The sequence below is a fragment of the Pelodiscus sinensis genome, chromosome 2 (genome assembly GCF_049634645.1).
Source record: "Pelodiscus sinensis isolate JC-2024 chromosome 2, ASM4963464v1, whole genome shotgun sequence".
NCBI classification, from domain to species: domain Eukaryota; kingdom Metazoa; phylum Chordata; order Testudines; family Trionychidae; genus Pelodiscus; species Pelodiscus sinensis.
In genome coordinates this window covers 123,120,496-123,135,020 of record NC_134712.1, presented here as the reverse complement: position 1 = coordinate 123,135,020, position 14,525 = coordinate 123,120,496, and the positions used below count along the sequence as shown (strand labels likewise).

The 14,525-nt window shown below is 41.1% G+C and overlaps 1 long non-coding RNA gene across 2 annotated transcripts in view; it reads right to left on the bottom strand.

The window, feature by feature from the left end:
• Positions 1-3,195: 3,195 nt before the first annotated feature.
• Positions 3,196-14,525, bottom strand: part of LOC142827201 (uncharacterized) — a 144,807-nt gene continuing 133,477 nt past the window's right edge. For both annotated transcript variants that reach the window (XR_012901735.1, XR_012901736.1), the window contains exon 3: positions 3,196-4,953. This is a non-coding gene — a long non-coding RNA (uncharacterized LOC142827201). The remainder of the gene's footprint in view (positions 4,954-14,525) is intronic.

Here is a 14,525-nt window from a genome sequence, read left to right as displayed (position 1 = left end):
TTGAGGGAAAAGGATGTCAGCATATTCTGCAGTTTGGCATATGGGTTACATGATACAAGATACTCCAGGGCTAGCCAAAAACCTCAAAAGGTAATAACAACATATTTTAAAGTACATAAGAAGCAGGATGCCTGCTGAACAACCAGTGGACAATCTAGATGCTAAAGGAGCACTCAAAGATGATAAAGTAAAGTAAATCGAAAGAACGCAGCAGTTTTTTCAACCGCGGAAAACCTCATTTTACAAGGAATAACACCTTATTTCAAAAGTGCTCTGTCAAAAAAGGCGCTATGTAATGCAAACCATGCTTTAAAAAAAAAAGAGAGCATCCAGACCGCAGGGGTGCTCCCTCTCGAAAAAGCGGCTTGCTTTTTCGAAAGTACTGGTTGTCGTCTAGATGCTCTTTTTCGAAAGAGGCTTTTTCTAAAGTATCTTTCAAAAAAGCCTCTTTCAAAAGAGTTTTGCAGTCTAGACATAGCCTCAGTGTACAATGACAGTCAAAAAAGCAAATGGATAAAGACTAAGACAGAGAATATCTTATTGTCTCTATATAAAACCCTGGTACACTCAAATCTTGAGTACTGCGTGCAGATGTGGTTACCTTATCTCAAAAAATATATATTGTCATTGCAAAAGGTTCAGAAAAGGGCAACAAAAATGATTGGGGGTTGGAAGGAGACACATATGAAGAGAGATTAAAAAGACTTGGACTTTTCATCTTAGAAAAGAGGAGACTAAGGGGGGACATGATAGAGGTCTATAAAATCTTGACTGATATAGAAAAAGTGAATAAGGAAAGTTATTTACTTATTCCCACAATATAAGAACTAGGGGTCACCAAATGACATTAATAGGCAGCAGATTTAAAACAAACAAAAGAAAGTTTTTCTTCACTCAGCACACAGTCAACCTGTGGAACTCCTTGCCAAAGGATGTGGTGAAGACTGGGATTTTAACAGGGTTCAAAAAAGAGCTAGATAGATTCATGGAGGTTAGGTCCACCAATGGCTATTAGCCAGAATGTGTAGGAATGGTGTCCCTAGCCTCTGTTTGCCTTGAAATGGATGACAGGAGAGGGATAATATGATGATTACCTGTTGTGTTCCCTCCCTTTGGGGCATCTGGTATAGGGCACTGTCAGCAGACAGGATACTGGGCTAGATGGACCCAGTTTGGCTGTTCCTATGTTCTTATTTACAGGGCTCTTAAGACTATTTTTTAAGGACTGCCACTACAATTGGGCACGAGTGTTTAGATCTTACCTCTGATTCTGAAGCTTTAGGGTTTGTGCTGCTCCAGCTGCTCAAAAATGTTGTTGGATGAATAAGATTTCCCCTTCTTCACCTCTCACTTCTACTGCCAAAAGCTTTTTCATAGAAGGCTCCAAGAGGATCCTTGTTCTTTTCATTGCCCCCTTTTATACTTCCTTGTGTTCCCTAGTCTGATTGCATTATGAAATACTTGAGAGGGCAAGGGACAAAGGAGAAAAATAATATGCATTTTTGTTAGACTTATCTTCTATACCAGCCTTTCTCAAACTGTTCAGGATACCATTCCTGCAAATTGACCATGTAACTCCTGAACCAATGAAAGCTGGTCTGATCTTTCCAAAATAGCTATCACACACTGCATATTTTTTCTGCTGGAACTTGGCTCAGAGAAAAAAAGGGATGGAAAGCTTTAAAAGTTTGCTCAGCATGCTCTGTTGGATATACACAATACACTATTTAATTGCTACCACTGCACATTCTGTTGTGAACTTGCTCCTTTCACCTCCTCAACTCCATCTTTTCTCAGGTCATGATTTTCTTTTATGTTTGTGGATGAGAAGTGGCTACCATAGGGAAAAGCAAAAACTGGAGAAGAAATGCACAGTAAAGAATAATGGTGTTTTGTTAAGCCAAATAAGGAAAATATATTCATTTTTATTATAAGAATGCTTTCCTCCACAGCTTCCTGACAGCTCCTATGTGGTACTGACAGTCCTGTAGAAGACCAAACCTTTGTGAAATAAAAAGCTTTCAGAAGTGCTTCATTATTTTATTTGTGCCTTCACCCTCTTTACTGTCAATCTGCCTTTTTTTCTGAATTCTGGAGGGCTTGATATAGTTTTCTTTTAAAGATCTGACTGAACACTTATCAACCAAGTGGGGCTTCCAGAATAGATCCTTGTCTGGGGTAATACATAAATCTCTGCACAGAGCAACCCTAGTGTGATGGAATGCAGTCACAGAAGAGCCATGGGGCTATTCCCGGTGTGCTCATTATGCCACTAACACTCACCTTCTTGCTCTTTGGAGCTTCCCATCACCCTGTGCTGCTGGGCCAATGCACAAAACTGGGGTAACCACCCCCTCCCTCAGAGAGCAATGCAGACACTGAACCACTTCAGATCTGAGAGAATGCAGTTCTAGGGCACAGCACCCAAGAAACTAACCTCCCAAATGGGATCACAACCCCAAGGCGATGTCTTCACTGCAAGTTTTTCTAGTAGAAAATATGCTAATGAGGAACTCATTAGCATGTCACAACATCATTAGCATATTTTCTGCCGTTTCTTTTTTCGCATGGGGTTTTTGCACATAAACAAACAGTGTAGCTGCTTCCGTTTTGCGCAACCCCCTGTTTTGCACAAGATCCTTGTGCCTGTCCTGAGAGGCATAAGGATCTTGCATAAAAAGGGTTTTTTGCACAAAACAGAAGCAGCTACACTGCTTCTTTTTGCACAAAAACCCCAGGCGCAAAAAGAAATGGCAGAAAATATGCTAATGATGTTGCGACTTATGCTAATGAGTCACTCATTAGCATATTTTCTGCTGGAAAAACTCACAGTGAAGATGTAGCACACATAAATCCATCTTTCTCTGGGTAAGAATTTTACACAATGACAGCACATTCAGGTAAGACCCCTTTATCAATGAAAGGGGATGTGCTCACTGATTATTCAGTTAGTAGCAATTAGTTACACCAGGCATGATAGTAGACAAAAGTATTTTTATTAAGTATAAACAGTAGGATTAAAGTGACTGCAAGTGAAAACAAACAGTTCAAAGTAGTTACAGAATTAAAATACGAAGAAAATGCATAGATAATGCTAATACTCTAAAACTTATTTCAAATTTACCATAAAAACTGTTCTTATTTCAGGAAAGCCTTCAAGTCAAAGATGAATTTTACTTTGACTTTATTCTCCAGGGCTGCATCTACACTGCAGAGTTTTTGTGCAAAATCAGACATTTTTGCACAAAAACTTGTGGAACGTCCACACTACAAACAAGTTCTTGTGCAAGAAAAAGTACAGTTAATTTTAAGAACACAGGGCTTTTTGCACAAGAGTTATTCCTCTTTCTGCGAAGAATAAGCCTTTTTTGTGCAAGAGCTCTTGCACAAAAAGGCATGTGTGGCTGCGTAACAGTGGTTTCTTGCACAAGAAATCTCTCTGGCTAAAATAGCCATCAGAGTTTTCTTGTGTAAGAGAGCATCCACACTGCCATGGATGCTCTTGTGCAAAAGCACATGGCAGTGTGAACGCACTCTTGCACAAGAACTTTTGGCGCAAGAACTCTTGCGCAAGAAGTTCTTGCACAAGAAGCCTACAGTGTAAACATAGCCGAATTGTCCTTGTTCCTCAGCCAGCCAGAAACAAACGGATTCCTAACTTTCATTGTTTAAATAGACTTTTCCTTGGGCTGGAATCTTTCATTCTACATCCCCCCCTTCCATGGAAAATTACCTGGTCAAACTGGCTTCCCAGTTCTAAGTGGTGTGATCACATGTCTTCATAGGACCAATTAATGCTTAGACTTAGAGGACAAACAATGCTGTTTCCAAGTTGTTAAGTTGATCACCCTAGTCTTCAAGCACTATTGATGGCCCTCATTTGCACATTTACAACCATGAACAATCCCATACTTCATATTTCTAAATTTACATAAAAGAGTGATATATGCCCAAAATAAGATATACAGATCCAACAGATTGCAACATTAAAATTGATAGGTTACATGAAGTATTGTGTCCAAAGCATCTTCAAGCTGTGCATATTTATATTCATAAGCCAACTGTATAACGCATGGTGGGATCCTTCACACCAAGATTATTATTAGCTAAGATATTATCAAGACAATCCGATAATCCTAAAGAACAGCCATAGAACACAATGTCTCCGATTTTAGGAGGGGTTGAGTTATTGCTCTCCAAAGAGTTAATACCATTAATAAAAGCCCTTGCTCTCTTTATGATTATGAGCCCATTTCTTTAAAAAATAAATGCTTTGTGTCAATGTTTGAACTGTGAATGACAGAATTTCTTAAAACTGATAACCAGAAAAACCCTCTATCTTTGTCCACCCCAATTCAGCAGTCAGTAAAGCAAAGAAAAGGCTTGTGCATTTTATATTAGAAAGCATGAAAATGGCAGCCACAGTCCACAGATGGTTGTTACTGTGTTGTTGTTATTTTTTAAGTCTTTGCCAGCAAAGAGGAGAAGAGCTGCACCTTCATTTTCTGGGCCCTCCCCTATCCATGACTCTTTGTAATCACTCATACTTACGCTGTGGAAGACCTTTGTATTCTTCTCTTCTGTACTGTGAATCCAGGATGCTGAAATACTGTATCATACTGGTAGTAGTTTTTAATGTGCTTGAGTCCCAGATCCGTGGTTGTGGGTAACCTTCCATTTTATGTTATACAATGATCAGTGGGTTAGAGCTTTGTGACATGTTAGAACTGGGCAGCTAATGGGGAAATATTGGCCACAAGTTTATTCTGACTTTTTTTATGCAATGCAACCAATACAAAAGAGAGCAATTGATTTAAAATAACTGGATATTGAAACAAATACTTGTAATGTATTATGAAACAAATTGAAGTAGATATTTAACAACTGTTATCTGATCAGCTCTTATAATGTGGTCCCCGTTGGAGCCAGCTGAGATCACTCAAATAGGGTGAACTGCAATAAACAAACAAACAAATAAATAAATAAATAGATAAATAAATGATGAGGCAGACAACCCCCCAAAAGCTGATGAATATTCCAATATTTAGATTTACTAAGCCAGCAGAAAATGGGCTTCTGTACAGCTTCTCCCCATTATGCAGGAGTCCAGACAATGCAGTTCCTTTAAAGTACCCAGCCTTAGGCCTCCAACTAGGTACCCAGGTCAAATAGAATGACAGTTACAAAAAAATTTATTTCGTCATGTAAAAGAAAAAGTTCTTCCAGTCCCAAAAGAACAGGAACACCCCAGGTCAATATCTAACTTAGACCTTACCCAAAGTACAAGCTTATAACCAATTCTTATTAACTAAACTAACATTTATTTAGAAAAGAAAGCGTATTGGTTAAAAGATTAATAAACATACAGACATGAGTTCAATTCTTAGGGTTCAGTCACACAGAGTTGTTGAGCTTGGTAGTTGCAGATGGATCTTTTCAGATCAGTCCAGAATTATTAAGTCAATGTCCATTATAGGGAACTCCTGGGATCTCATCCTTTAGAGCTTGCAGCTTTCCCCATGAGCATCCAAGCAGATAAGAAATGAAAAAAAGGATCTTGTCTAAAGGGACTTTATATCTTTGCAGCCTGGGAGAAAACAATAGGCTTTTGATGGAACCTTCTTTCAAACACTGTGGCAATTAGCACAGGTAATTTATTAATTAAACAGTTCTCCCATAATTCACCACAACCTTTAAAGAGTCCCCAAAACAATAATAATACTTCAGTCAAGTTTCATCATAAATGTTAGTACTGCCTTCGGATCTTGAATCAAAACTGTAGTAGCAGACTAGGATTGTTTGCTCACATCACAACATCTGAGAAAACACCTACTATTCCATTGCTCTAACCTAATGTATTTCAAAGTTATACTCTAACCTAATGTAACAACACAACCAGCATGTACACCTCTTCCTAACAAGACTTTTAAGGTTGACCCTGGGTCATTCAGACAATGAGCTAATTAACCCCTTCTCGTCATGTACCACATTTTAATCAGATGTCTAAAATTTCAATCTAATAACATCACAGCTCTATCAGGAATGGCGCAACCAACTGACAAAAGGAGTTTTCACTAAGATGACATTGTGGTGAGGGGAAACAGAAGAACGAGTGCAAAACTGAAGAGGCTACTTATTGCTATCAACAGTTTATAGTATTTTATGTGGATCATCTGCAGAGGTGTGAGCCAAATTTAGCCCCAATATTAGCAGGTGGAATATCTATATTGCTCATAGAATTAAAAAAATATATATATATTCCCTCTGCAGTTTGTGTTAAATACATGTACTAATGCTGTTAGAATTTTCCATATTGAACTAGACTAATGTTTCAGCTAGTCCAGTATCTTGTCTCCATCGGTGGTCCATGATAGATACTTCAGAAGAAGGCAGACATCTAAATGGATAAAATGTTGACTGTCAGTCGCTACAAGACAATTGAAATGGGTGTTGACAATCAAAAGCAATCAGAGAGAGGAGAGATGAAACAGAATGGAGGCTCTGAAGTCCTTTTTTGTTATTTAAGTTTTTCAAATGAAAATTCACATAGATCTTAACCAGCTGACCATCAGAGGTGGTAGCTGAAAGGCCATCAGTAAATTACAAAGCTAACATATGGCATGGGAAAAACAAATGAGACAGCTTCTTAGGTCACAGAACTCTGCCATGCTTTACTCAAAACTCAGAGACATACTGGGTGAAATCCTGACACCAGTGAATTGAAAGGGTCATTTACCATTGACTTCAGTGAGAATTTTGCCTTTGTCTTTAGTGGGGCCAATATTTAATGGTATAGTTCAAAATCATACATTTTGGGGAAAAAATGTATGATTCTTTTAGAGGACATCCTATATTTACATAATATGGTAAACAGAACATTAGACATCAAATCTCTTAAAGTATGGGTTGGGAGTACTTTAGGTGTACTTTATGCTATGGGAGTACTTTAGGCTATGTCTACACTACCAGGTTTTTGCACAAAAACCCGTGGAGTGTCCACACCTCAAGTGAATTTTTGTGCAAGAAAATCTACAGTACAGAGGGCTTTTTGCAGTATAGGTAAACCTTCTGTGAGATATAACTTCTTTTTGCACAAGAATTCTTGCGCATAAAGATGTGTGTGGATGCTTCACAGGAGTTTCTTGCGCAAAAAGAGCCTATTAGAAAAAGCACAGGTGCTCTGATGGTCATGCTGTGAATGGCAATCAGAACATTCTTGCACAAGAATGTCTATGCAGTGTGGACACTCTCTTGTGCAAAAGCACATTGCTTTTGTGATGTGCTTTTGTGGCGTGGATGCGCTTTTGCGCTAGAAGTTTTTGCGGAAGATGTCTTACACAAAAAGCTTCCTGTGCAAAAACCCTGCAGTATAGACAAAGCCATAGTGTATGGAGGTGGGTATAATGCTTTATTTCTGATTTACTCTGCCTAGCCACCATGCAGGCTCCTTTGTGTCACTCAGAAGGACCTGGAATCTGGCCCTAACCAGAGAGATGAGCATGCCCACAGTGAGAGAGAATTCTCAGCTTGTGTAAACCTGGTATACCTGGCTCTTACACCAACCAACTCTTCCAGTTTTAGGGAGAATGATAAGCGGAAGAAAGACTTAAGGATGGAATAAAGCTGGGCTCTTCCAATTCCCCTCTGGAATTTGGTTCCTAATATCCAAGTATCTGAAGAAAGAGAAGCTCTGGACTGCACCAAATTACAATGGGGCTATGCTTCCATTTGGTCTCCTCTCATTTTCTTCTACCAACCATATCTCTGTGTTATGAGTGAAACTGGCCCTTTTTGTTTGCTATGTTTGGGATTTATAAATTGTGCCAAATCCATGTTAGGAGCATTTAAAATATCTATTAACCCCCCACCCACCAATTTACTACTTTCAGAAAGAAAAGGAAAGAAAGGACACTTGCCAAAACAAAACATAATCAATCTCCCCTCCACTTTAGCTTTCCTGGAACAAATTAACCAAGAAATGATCTGCATTTCCTCAAAAAGCCCCAAAACTGGGACCAGTTGTAGCAGTGATAAAGTATACCAGAATCAAAAGCAAAATTTCCTAGTTAATTATATCTATGGAATGATTGCTGATCCCATTTTTATTAGGGCTACATAGTCACTCTCTCAATCTCTTAAGTAGCCAGAACTGAGGATGCATAGGAAAAGGTTTATGTACTCAGCCAAAAGCTGGACCTAAATTCTGTGTTGCAACTTTATTTATTTTAAAAATAGTTTTTTACTGAATACAATATGAAAAGAATACAAAAATACAGTATTTCCTACACTTACACTGCTATTGAATTTATTTTATGCTGTTTCGGTTTGAATCGTCATTACAGGCAGTCCCTGACTTACGCGGATCCAACTTATGTCGGATCCGCACTTACAAACGGGGCTTTTCTCGCCCCGGAGCTCACGGGCGGCAGGTCACCACCCGTGTCTTCCGGGGCGAGAAAAGCTTCTCCCGGTCTCCCTGGTCTGCTGGGGAGAGTCCAGCAAAGCCACTGGAACCCCCCTGCAGACCAGGGACACCCGAGCAAAGCCGCCGCCTGGGCGGCTTTGCTCCCGGGCAAACAAGCGGCTTTTCTGGACCTCCCCCCACCCCCCAGCAGACCAGAGGGACAGGAGCAAAGCCGCAGAGCACACCTGCAGCGGGACAGCCCGGGCGCGCCTGGGCTGTCCCACTGCGGGCGTGCTCCAAGGCTTTGCTCCCCGTCTCCCTGCAAACCAGGGAGACGGGGAGCAAAGCCGTGGCGCACGCCCTCAGCGGGACAGCCCGGGCGCGCTTGAGCTGTACCCCTGCGGGTGTGCTCCGTGGCTTTGCTCCCCATCTCCCGATCAGCAGACCAGGGAGATGGGGAGCAAAGCCTCAGAGCACGCCCGCAGTGGGACAGCCGCGGCGCGCCTGGGCTGTCCCGCTGCGGGCGTGCTCCAAGGCTTTGCTACCCGTCTCTCTGCAGTCCAGGGAGATGGGGAGCAAAGCCTTGGAGCACGCCTGCAGGGGGACAGCCGCGGCGCGCCTGGACTGTCCCGCTGCCCACGTGTTCTGCGGCTTTGCTCCGCATCTCCCAGGTCAGCAGACCAGGGAGACGGAGCAAAGACATGGAGGACTTGGGCGGTCCCGCCACCCCCGTTTCCCTGGTCTGCTGGGAGGGGGGGTGCAGCTAGTGCCCCCCCCAGCAGACCAGGCTTTTCTTGCCTACCCCTGGGGTAGATCAGCTGGGGGCTGCCAGGTTGGTCCCGCAGCGCCGCTCCGGACCAACCCAGCAGCACCCCAGCTGCTCTGTCCCAGGCGTCCTGATTCAGCCGCTGCTGGTCAGTTTCAGCAGCGGCTGAATCAGGATGCCTGGGGCAGAGCAGCTGGAGTGCTGCTGGTTTGCTCCAGTAGCGCCGAGGAGCTGCGCTACTGGAGCAACCCTGTAGCACCCCAGCTGCTCTGCCCCAGGTGTCCCCAAGTCAGCCGCTGCTGAAATTGACCAGTGGCTGACTACAGGATGCCCGAGGCAGAGTTGCTCTGCCCCAGGCTTCCTGGAATCAGCCGCTGATCAGTTTCAGCAGCAGCTGACTTTGGGACGCCTGGGTTTCTTAAGTTGAATCTGTATGTAAGTGGGAACTGGTGTCCAGATTCAGCCGCTGTTGAAACTGATCAGTTTCAGCAGCGGCTGACGCCAGTTCCGACTTACATACAGATTCAACTTAAGAACAAACCTACAGTCCCTATCTTATACGTAACCCGGGGACTGCCTGAATAATGAAGGGCTTTTTTGTTGTTTGTGTGTTCTTTTTTAATTCCAAGTTAACAGCCTATTCATAAGAATGAGAGGGTCACCTTTTCAGAACTATTGTTTTAGACTGTCTGCGAGCTTAGAGAGATCCCACTGCATCAGTTATTCTTGGCTTGGGTTTGGGGGCTTTTGTTTGTTTGTTTTCTGCAGCTACAAGGGCTACAAGGAAAAAAATAGATTTAAAAGGGAATGAAGTTCAAAGAAATGTGTGCATTAAAATGAAATCAGAAGCCAGTTACATAGTCAAGGAACTGCAGAATACCCAAGGCTCTGCATATAGGCAGATTGTATATTCTGAGAGACTTCTCAAAATCAGTTCAGATTATTGAATGAAGTACAATCTAGGCCCTAATGAAAGCAATAAATGTGTTGCCTTTGACATCAACAGAATCAGGATTTCATCCAGAACCTTCTCCTGAAAGAATGTGTTGGAGGTAAAATTTTCAAAAGTGCCCAAATGATTTAGGCTCCTGAATTCCATTTTCCAAAGTGTCTTAATAACATAGGAGCCTGAGTCTCACTAAAGTTCAACAGGATTTATTAGTTAAGGACACTTTACTCAATTCTGAAAATATTATCCTAGATGTAGTAATTGCATGTAAATTTATACCTGTTTTAGTTAGTTTTACCTGGACAGCTTGATTTTTAGTTTTATTCTCATTCCTGTGAAACCTGAACACATAGATTTTGCTTTTACACAGTGATTCTGTATTCACAGCACACAAGGTGATATTTTAACTGCTTGGTTTTCTATCTATATTAACAGGACTTTTAGGAACATTGTCTTGCTATAAGAGAATCTTAACTGTAAACCCTGTAGGTCAATATATTTATTGGATTCCTTAGAATCAATTTCAATTTTAAAAAGCAATCACAGAATAAAGTAATAGACAATGTAACAATATAATGTTTTGTTTGTATTGTAGAGACCTAGTCAATATACAAAAATTTGTTTCAGAAATCTATTTTTTCTTTTTAAACATATATATTTGCTCTGCGCATGTGTGAAATGGATACACATAATCAGTGAAAAGAATAACTCTTTTTGATCTCTTGGATCTACTGTAAGACTTACCATGATAGAAGTGGAGAAAGAATTTTTTGAGGGGGAGAATCACACTTTCAAAAATAAAATATTGTTAAGCAATGATTGTTTTGCACTTATCCAGTTCTAATTCACCAAAATACAAGTAGCATGTTTTTTTACTCAAAAACCTTGTAGTGTACATGTAGCCTGAATGAGACTGTTTCCACTTCACCAAATGAACAGTAAAAGGCAGCCCAATTGTTAATAGTTGTTCCAATAAGTAGCATTCTTTTCTTTTCTTTTCTCCTTAATTTTGGAATAGAGCAGCAATGCAGTGAGAGGAGGTGTATCAATTATTCAGATTGAACACCATATGGTTGAAAAAAGGTTTTGTTTCACACACCTCAGTCTGTTCACATGTCCCATAAGACATGAACTATGAAGACCCTATATGCGGGAGAGAGGGTCTGGGCCATAAACGGAGAGAGAAATCAATTCTTTTAATTGTAATGTATTTAGAAGGGCATCATTCACATATTGATCCATTATGTGTACTGATTGTGAAAGGGTGCTGAGTGAGAAGCCTTCAATCAATCCCTGCCATTCCATCCCCAATCAAGGGAAATTGATTGGGGCTGGTTGCTTAACACTTTACCTACCTGGTAATGGCTAGCACCTGCCAGCCCCATTAGCATGGGATATAAAGGCTGAAAGAGAGCGATGAAGAGGAGGGGGGAGGAGCAAGCCTTGCCTTGATGTATGTACATACTTACAGAAGGAGGTGAGAGCCTCCTGCTCTTTTGCTTGCCAGGCCTGCTCTTGACAAAATTGGTTGTGAAACCTATACGTAGCTTGAAAGTGGTGTTTATTTGAAACAACTGCAAATAAAGACCACTGGTGTTGCATGAAGTTGAAGAAAAGACACTTACGTGGTTAATCTCTCAAACTATTGTTAATTCAAAGGTAAAGAAAAGATAGAAATGTTTCCACTTGGGCTGCTGCTCTGTAGTAGTTGCATGCAATCTACATCCATGTGGAAACCCTGAGAATCTTGACAAGGTGCAGTTTTGTGTGGGATAGAACATACATGGCTTGTTGGAAGAGATTCTCTCCACCTCTATTGCAACTTGCCTTTTTCATGAAGGTCACCGTCATGGTTTTGGGTACTATTATCCTATAGATAATAATAGAAAATGATAATTCTATCCTAGATAATACTAGCTATTTTGACTGAAAGCAGTATACAAGAAACCCTTGCCATTTGCGGTGGATACATTCCTGGCACTGCCAATGGCAAAATGCTTAAATATTGGGGGCCTCGTCTCTGGCCCCCTGTGATGAGCTCTCTGCAGTTGCAGGGTCTAAGAACCTCTGGGAACTTATTATGGGGGCCGGGAGCCATAGGAAAGTCACTGTAGCTCCCAATCTCCACCACTTCCCCAGGCCAGGCCAGAAGACATCCACAAATATGAGGAATTGTGAAAAGTGATTACATAACTCACAAATAGCAATTCTGTGAATCACAAGTGTCTTCTGTATATATATCCAGAGCAGTTTTATTTCCTGCCCAGTTAGTTGGGCCTGACCTTCAGTTCGTTCACTGACCATGCTAAATCTGATATTATTAGCAATTGGTGTGCAGGAATTTTTGTAAAATTTTCCTTTTAAATCAGGTGGACAGACCTATGTTTATATAGCTGCTGATCTGATGAATGTTCACTAAGTAAGAGGAGAGTATGAGTTAGGTGTACTTTGTCATGTTTTATGTAGTTTTAATTATTTGACAAAACATTTTCACTTGAGTTAATGAGGGTCTTTGCATGGATTCCTGTGTTGGGGGATGTGGTGAATATAAGCCCCGGTGCCCTGGTGGCCACTCCGTCCATAGCAATCACAGATTACATGTGAGATAGCATCCATTCAATATGGATGCTATCCATCCAAAAAGCAGATTGCTTTCTCGATGCACTTTTGCAGTATGGATGCTCTCTTTCAGAAGAAGATTTTTTGGAAGATCTCTTCTGGAAAAGCTTCTTCCGAAAGAAGCCTGCAGTCTAGACATAGCCCAAGTCTAATGAGTGTAAAAGGATATTGCACATTGTATGATAGGGAGGATTTCATTATTAGGATGGTTATCTGTGCTCTTACCTCAGTTTGACTAAACTAGGATTCCCATGTATGGAAAAGCTATTGATGCACATGGATAATTAACAATGGTGTTTAGTTTGGCAGCACAATTTTCTGTGAAAGAATGAAATCTAGGATACCACCAAAATAGCATCTGCACAATGCTCTCTTTTCCTGTTATGTCCCCTGGTGTAAGTTATCAGAGCCCCATTGAAATCAGTGGTGTTAGAATGATTCATAGCAGCTGAAGAGCTGACTCATGAGGGAATACAGACTATAATGAGGCCTCTGGATAACTTTGCAGAAGCAAAAGGGCCAATTCCAGAGGTGATGTTCAGTCACACTTGACAAACTATGTTTAATTAGATTCCATATATTTGCAGTGTGGTAGCTTCAGTATCATGGAACTTGATGTGACTATCTTCCATGTTTGGAAACTCTCTAATCCTACCTTCAGCTGGGGAAATAAGAATTAATTCCAGATTGAGGTACCTTTTTAATGAGTAACTTCCATTCCTCCCCTTTCACCTCTTGTTCTTCTCCTGCTGTTGAAAATGTTAATCCAAACTTATTTTTCCTTTGTTTTAGTTTCTCAATTTTTTTCTTTTCAAACCATTTTCTGCTCTTACATACACTCACTAGTTCTTTCTTTATCCAAATGTAATTGAATAATCTGCAGGATTCTTTATATCTTTGTTGCCAATGTTGTATCCCAGCACAGGCCATTGGGAGCTCCCTGAACTAAAGTACTGAGGCTTGATATGAAGGTACATAATTATTATTTTTATTGCACATACAAGCTAGATACACTGCCGTGACTTATTTTCTGAGCTCCTGTCCCAATATTCATAGAATCATAGAATCATAGCACTGGAAGGGACCTCGAGAGGTCATCGAGTCCAGCCCCCCGCCCTCAAGGCAGGACCAAGCTCCGTCTACACCATCCCTGACAGATGTCTATCTAACCTGTTCTTAAATATCTCCAGAGAGGGAGATTTCACCACCTCCCTTGGCAATTTATTCCAATATTTGACCACCCTGAAAGTTAGGAATTTTTTCCTAATGTCCAATCAAAACCTCCCCTGCTGCACTTTAAGCCCATTACTCCTTGTCCTGTCCTCAGAAACCAGGAGGAACAATTTTTCTCCTTCCTCCTTGTGACACCCTTTTAGATATTTGAAAACCGCTATCATGTCCCCCCTTAATCTTCTTTTTTCCAAACTAAACAAGCCCAGTTCATGAAGACTGGCTTCATAGGTCATGTTCTCTAAACCTTTAATCATTCTTGTCACTCTTCTTTGTACCCTTGCCAATTTCTCCACATCTTTATTAAAATGTGGTGCCCAGAACTGGACACAGTACTCCAGCTGAGGCCTAACTAGTGCAGAGTAGAGCGGCAGAATGACTTCACGAGTTTTGCTTACAACACACCTGTTGATACAACCTAGAATCATATTTGCTTTTTTTGCCACAGCATCACACTGTTGACTCATATTCAACTTGTGGTCCACTATGACCCCTAGATCCCTTTCCGCCATGCTCCTTCCTAGACAGTCGCTTCCTATCTTGTATGTATGGAACTG